Source organism: Cryptomeria japonica, chromosome 11, assembly GCF_030272615.1.
Source record: "Cryptomeria japonica chromosome 11, Sugi_1.0, whole genome shotgun sequence".
Taxonomy (NCBI): domain Eukaryota; kingdom Viridiplantae; phylum Streptophyta; class Pinopsida; order Cupressales; family Cupressaceae; genus Cryptomeria; species Cryptomeria japonica.
In genome coordinates, this window is record NC_081415.1 from 407,560,631 (window position 1) to 407,568,392 (window position 7,762).

The window sequence follows — 7,762 nt, forward strand, 5'->3', positions numbered from 1 at the left end:
TTGCCAGAGGTTTCTGGAGGTAGGATGGTCTAGGGTGAGAGACTTTAAGGTTGTTTATAGGTGTGGGCATTTGGAGTTGGAGCAGTGGAAGACTCCTAATGAATGGCCAATTGATGATATGGATGAAGAGTGTGTTGAACTATATAGCATCTTGGCAAGCAGACATTGTAGCTCCCTTAAGGGTAGGGATAGACTTTCTTGGTCCCCAAATCCTAAGGGCGTTTTCATTGTTGCTAGTGGTTACCAGGAGCTGTTGTCCCAGAGATTGGAGGGGAGGGAGGTGCCTTGGTGGAAATAGGTGTGGAATAATTTTTCTTGGCCGAAGTGTAACTGTTTTGCTTGGACTTTGGCTTTGAATAGATTTCTTACTTGGGACAACATTCATAAGAGGGGATTCCTTGGGCCTTCCATCTGTATCTTGTGTGGTAATGGGGAGGAGGATTCCTCACACCTATTCTTCAGATGTCCTTTCTCACTGCTAATTTGGCATTACTGGTGTGGGGTGTGGAAGCATCCTTGTGTTCATGTAGATTCTTTGGTGGAGTTTTGGAGTAGTTTGGGAAGGCCTCCCATCCTATCCTCTTTTCTCTAGATTGTCTAGAATATTGGGCCTATTTTCATCCTTTGGCAGATCTGGCTAGAGAGGAATAGGAGGATCTTTAGGGAGGTTAGATTATTAGTACAACAAGTGTGGAATAGAATCATTGGTATGATTCAGGAGATAGTGGAAGCTAAATGTGTGGTGAATTTTCCTCTGGATAGAGGAGAGACTAATATTGTGAGTAGGTTGGGTCTGCAGGATATGTCACCTACCTTGGCATGTGTCAGGAGAAATAGACATGCTATGAAGAAAGTTCAAAGGATGGGAAGGTGGACACTCCCTCAGGATGAGTTCATCAAGAATAACATTGACGGTTCCTCTAGGGGGAATCCGGGTCCTGTTGGGATTGGCGGTGTTGGTAGGGATAGTAGGGGAGAGGTAGTCTTCTTCTTCTTGGTGCATAAAGGGCGGCAATCTAATATTTTTATGGATGGATTAGCAATTTTCTATTCCCTGGAGTGCACCTTGGAGATGGGGTGGTAGTAGGTTATTTGTGAATCAAATTTGCAAATTATTGTTAATTTATTGATTGAGCAGAAAGTGAGTGGGGTGCATTGGCAGTTGGCAGGGATTGTTCACCAGATTCTTGATATTTGCTCTATGATGGAGAAGGTGTCTTTCATCCACATTCCTCATGAATGGAATAGAGCAGCTGATTGTCTGGCTAAGTGGGCTTCGGAGCATGATGATGACTGGAAAGTTTAAGGGTGCGAGCAACTTTCCCCGGATTACTATCTGGACCTGCATAAGATATTTGCTGAGGATATGGATAGTTATGAAGCTGACTGATTTTGGGCTGGGTTTGTGGTCCCCCTAGGGCCTTGCGACTCTAGTTCTCTCTTGGGTTGGGTGTGTGTTCCCCTCTTGGAGCTCTGAGACTCTGGTTCTCTATTGTAATTCTTGATTAAGTTCTTCAATAAAGTTTTTACCCCTTTATTCAAAAAAATAAAATAAAATTTAAACTAATTAAAATTTAAGAATTGTATAAGATTTAAAAAATCAAATAAAATAACTTAAATTAAATAACTAAAACAAAATTAAATTAAATCATTTTCTCTCTTTAGAAAAAAAGAAACAAAAGTTAAGTTCTTTGCACACATCATTTAAATTAATAAATTAAATTAACTAATTCAAATTAACCAAAATTAAGCAACTTAAATTAATTAAATAATTTAAACATAGTAGTATTTAAACTAATTAAAATTTAAGAATTGTATAAGAATTAAAAAATCAAATAAATTCATGTTTGCATGTTTTTGGGGTACGGGGGAGTTTTTTATTGTACGTGAGTAATCCTTCCCTCATAAATTCATTATTTGTTTTCCGCCCTTGTTGATTGCATGACTTTGGTTTCTTCATGTTCATAACATGGAAAAGTTTGTGATCCTCTGAGTAATCTTGTTCATGTGGATATCTTGAGTCATTAATTGGCTTGGCTGGCTTTATGCTTCGCATGGACATTCTCATCATCGTTTAGTAAGATGGCGACTTTTGTTTCTGTCTTGCATTCTTTGTGCCAAGCTGTTTTGAAAATATCATCATTATTTGTTTAGGGTGGTGGCTTGGATAATGACATCATTTTTTATTAGTGTGTCGTCCTCTTGTGGTTGTTTTTACTGTCTTATGATGGCATTGTGTTCTTTAATTCTCCTTGGTTCTCCTGGCTTTGCATTTGCTTTCCTGATGGAATCAACGGGTTACCGCTTTTTATTTCCCCGCAAACACTATGATTTTCAAGACTCTTTTGTTTTGGATGATGAGAAGCTCAGGCATTTGTTTCAAATTCATTCGGTGGATTTTTCTCTGGCTATTTGCAAAGTTTTGGGAAAGCGATGGCTTGTGGATAACCCAGGTTGTTTCCTTGCTGATATTGCATCTCGGTTTCTCACTGTATGTATGGATGTGCTTCTGGATTCTACTATGGTTAGGGCAATTTGTGATACATATTTCAACTCACACTTTTACTCTTCGGTTGATTTGGATACTGCTCTCTCTAATTACCGCTTTGATTTTGGTAATTTTGCATATGCTGGCTTTATTACTCATTCTTAGTTATTATCCTCTGGGTGGCATGGGGAGCTCCTTTTAATTTTAAGGAATGGGCTAATATCTAACATATATGATGACACATTATTTGAATTGGCAGCCCTTTTAGATCATGTATCACCAGATTGTCTGGCTGCAACGGTTAATGTTTTTGCAGGATTGCATTTTCTTTTAGAATCATTGTCTAATGTTCAAGCTTTGCCAGTTTGGATTCCTCTTATATAGATGGTGCCTCCTTCCTCTCCACCATTAGAAGGGCCTAGCTCATGGCTCTCATTTCCTTGACAGCATGATCTTGGGTTTTTGTTCGAGTGTAGCAGGTTTTGTCCACAGGTTTTTTTTGAGTAGGGGTATGCTTCCATCTAGTTCTTTCCTCTTTTTGGCAAGCAGTATTGTTGTTCGTGGGACATAATGGGTGGTTTTCTACATGCCTGTTGGACATTATGGTGTTGAGCGAGTGCTACAAAATCTTGTCAAGCATGGAAGCTTGTTGTCTTCCCCTTTTTTACAAGTTTATTCTTCAAAATTCTTTTTGGGTCCTATGGAGAATGATAAGCATCTTCGAAGAATCATGTAAGGGGAGGGTGTTAATATCAAGCATGTAATGGGTCTATGGGTTTTTTTGGATAATGTCAGGTATATTCTGATAAAGCTCTATAACGGGAGGGTGATCAAACTTAGATATGTAATTGGGTGTATGGGGATCTAAATTTTAGTTTTTTTCTCTTTTTTGGGCCACAACAGGAGGTTTTATTGCGGGTTCTTTCTTGTTGATATGCCCTTTGAACCCGTTATGTATTTTCAACTACTTAATAAAATATAAGTTTAGTGGCTTGTCCACTTTTATCAAAAAAAAACAAACAAACAAATAAAACAACCTAACTTAAATTAAATAATTCAAATTAAATTAAATATCTTACAAGGAAATTACATTAAATAGTTTTAAAGTTAAGTTTCTATATTTAATAATAAAACTAAAACTAACTTTTATATATATATATAAAGAAAACATCTCTTTTAAAATGAAAATCACATATTTTTCATAAAACAAAATGAATTTTGTTAAGTGAAAAAACTAATAATAAAATAGAAAAACCTAGTCTAAACTATAAATTGACTTTTATTATATTGCATGAAACAAAAATTCAAGAAAATTGAAAGCTATAGTCTTATCATCCAAAAATAGTAGCCCTACCTCTATAAAATGGAATTAAACTTCTTTTCACAACACAATGTACTAAGATTACACAAGACACCAATATGAAGTTTTTGCAAAATAGTGAATAGATAAAGAGTTTGCAAGGTTCCGTTGGGTATAGAAAGAAGTTTTGTGTGAGTAGTTTGATTTGGGTAGCTTGATTTGGTGCTTCCAATAGATCTGAAGGTGAACTGGCATGTAGATTTGCCTCTCTTTTTTTCTCCATTGTAATTCTTTTTAAATTTAGAAAATTAAATATAAATAGGGTTAATAACAAAATTTGGGCTCATCAATTTTGGTAAGTTGAAAACATTCAAATTTGTGTTTTCTCCTTCCATTTTTAAGACAAGAATAATGAATGTATTTCACCGCTTCATGCTTCTCACCCTCAAGCCTCTTTCCCTGTTGATAATTTTTTTTTGCATGAAGATGCGTCTTATAACCATTTTGATCTCACATTTTTTTCAATGTCACATTAAAAACCTATGGTTTTGTTCTAAATAAAATTTATTTCATTCTATCCTTGAGAAAAGATATATAGTTAGATTACTATATCTTGCTAGCAATCATTAATTCTCATAAAATTCTTATTTTGTTACTCAAGTTAGAATTATTAGTCTCCTCACCTCCTTGAACTTGCATTATGTCATATATGTTTTTTTACAGCTATGGTATGACCAAGATTAAAATTTTGAATTAAAGCAACAAAGAAGACAATATCAAAGAGAATATAATTGGAGAGTATCAAAGAAAATATCGAAGATGGCAATAGGAACAAATGATAGAAGTTGGAAGGGAAGAACAAAGAACAAGGCATAATGAAGTTGAAAGACAAAGAAATGCTAAAATAAGGGCATAAGTAACAATACAAGAATTAGAAAATCAAAATAGAGATGAACAAAATATAATTAAAAATATTCATCAATGAGCATTTGGAGAGAATTCTCATTTTAAAAGATAGGAAAGACATCAACTTGACCTACAATCAAGTGGGACATACAATCAGTCATCTAACGCAACTCCAATGGGGATCAATTCAACTATACAAAGAAATGTCAAAAACATACAAAACCAAAATGGAATGCTTGAAGCTAATTTCAAAATATTTCAACTACAATTTCGACATCAATTAGATAGCTTTAGATTGTCAGACATTTGTTCTATTTGTCAACAATGTTATATAGGAATCAAAGTATCTCGCACCGCTCAAGGTCTTGTATGCACTAGATGTCAACAAAAGAGAGGTATTCATAGATTTTCAGCTTCAAATAATATGGATCTCAGGCCGCAACTAGAGGAGCTTGCAAAACTAACTCAAGTAGAAGAAATGTTGATTGCACGTGTTAGCCCAATACTACAAGTTACACATGAAATTGGTAGTCAATATAGATACAAAGGACACATGATAAGTTTCTCATAAAATGTTGAACATGTTTCACAAATTTTGTCACATACGATAGATCATTTGCCAATCATTATTGTTCAAAGAAGGGATCAGCATGGCACCAATTATAACTTTACATTCAATAGGGATCATGTGTATAAAGCAATTAAGTACAAAGTAGAGTATGACAAGTTTTAATTTGATGTTAGAATTGATGAAAGTGTTATCAACGATCTATCAATAAATTATAATGAAAATATTTTCAACAAATTGAAGACAATGCACATGGAATTTGATTTTGATGCAAATGAAATCATATTTGTAGGTCTGATGATGGAGATAGATGAATGTAATATAATTGACCACACAACATTAATGGCTTCAAAAACTCTTAATATTCGTAGAGAGATGTAATTGATCCATGCATGGGTTAATAATTTTGATGCAAATTCAACAACATTGATTGATTGGCTAGGAATTAGCACATCTCCTATCAATGAGTATGTCACATTAGGATTACTCGATATGTCATTACCAACATTGTTTCCCGATGGACAATATGACTGGTTAGAACCTTGATGAATTTGTGAAGCCTCTATTGATGTATAAGGATCATTATTTTGGTCAACATCCAAGATTAAGATATTTTATGATGAATATGATAATGAGACATTGTGCACATAATTCATTTGCAGTATTTGTGAAAAGAAGTTTTCAAGACATGTCGATCAACATTAATGAGTTGCATCAACATATGGAAAACATGCCACACTCTCATCTAGCTGATAGGCTAATGCGATTTGAAAATAAACTCAAGAGTACAAGGTCATATTGGGCTCAATTTCATGCAGAATTGGCATACATGCTTCATCAAATTGGCTCTCCTACAATATTCTTTACATTGAGTGTTGCACATATGTATTGACCTGATTTGAATGCATTAATGCCAGGAACACCGCCAAGTACTCCATGATAAGTACACTACATGCACTTAAGACATTCAATATTCATACATGAAATTTAAGAAAAAGGAATAAATGTCAAAGATTATTGAACTAGATATGAATGGTAACATAGGGGGTCACTGCATGTGCATGGGTTCCTTTGGATGCATGGAGTACCAAATATGGACAACATTAATAGGTCAAATAAGGAACAAAAAAAAAATGATGAGACTTATTTTCATTCCATTGTTCATGTTGGCATTATACACTTAGATGAGAATGATTGATGTTGTCATTGATGACAACCAACTGGTAACAGGGTTCAAAGGTTCTACTAGAAACAAACTTCACCTACCAGCACCAGCAATCACTACAAGGTTTATTGACACTGACATCTAGTTACATCGGTAACAGATTATACTGGGAGTCCAAGTTGACTTGGAGGTAATATTGTTTATGCGAAATGTATTGTAATGTAATATTATATTTGTATGGCCGACATGATGTATGGTAAAGACTCATATATGTATGAGATATTGTAGGTCATTTGAACATATGAAACATAATGTAAGGAAGTGGTAATATGTGATAGGTTATGTTAGAAAATAATTGTATATGCATTTTGATGTATTTATCTTGTGAGTGAATAAGAGCAGAGCAGAGCGAAGACTATTTTGTGTAAGCAGAATCATTTGCCAACAAGGTTTTGGCAGAGGTATCAGACATAGTTTAAACCAGTACTGAATCTAGCATTGCAGATGCTATTTTGAAGCTATAAATCGTTATTGGATTTAACCATCCAGTTGTAGTTAGTGGCACTCCATTTTGTTGTTGAGTAGTGAGCTCTAGGCAGTTGGCCTTCCTGCATGTGCAGACCCCTATTGTACTGAGTAATATTTATTCATATTGGCCAGTGAGTAAATATTGTGGGTCACAAATCCCATTGAGGTTTTTCCCTTACTCGGTTTCCTTGCCAAAAATATCTGTGTTATGGTGTGCATTGATATTGATTCTTTTGTTTCTCTTTACTGCATTTTTCTTACCATTATATTAATTTCAGTTATAAAGCTGCAAAAAAGTTAAATCTTTCATCAACCGATTAGACACTAATTCAGCCCCCCCTCTCAGTGTCTTTGGGATTAACCAAATATCTAATAGTTCACCCATGGAATCTTAGACAAGATCCACATCAACAAAACATATAGGCATGTACGCAAATATTTTCATACATCTAATATATCACATAAACTACTTACACTTGATGATATGACTAATACATTCGTTTGTATTTTTAATTGTAGGCATTCCAAAATTATCATCAACATCCATGTTTAAAATATACATCACAACTTGTAGAGATAGATATTGAGTGGGACTATGAAGATATACTAAACTCTATCAAATGACACACAATATGTAGGGAGGGTGTATGACTAAGGAAAAAATGAGGGAAGATGGTTTGTAGGTAACTATTTAATTAGCCAAAAAAAAATCACATGTTTAAATATATAACATTATGCCAATTAATGAAATATACAAGTTTATATTCATTGTAGGTATAAAGCCCCTTGGCTATTGAATCTAGAAGG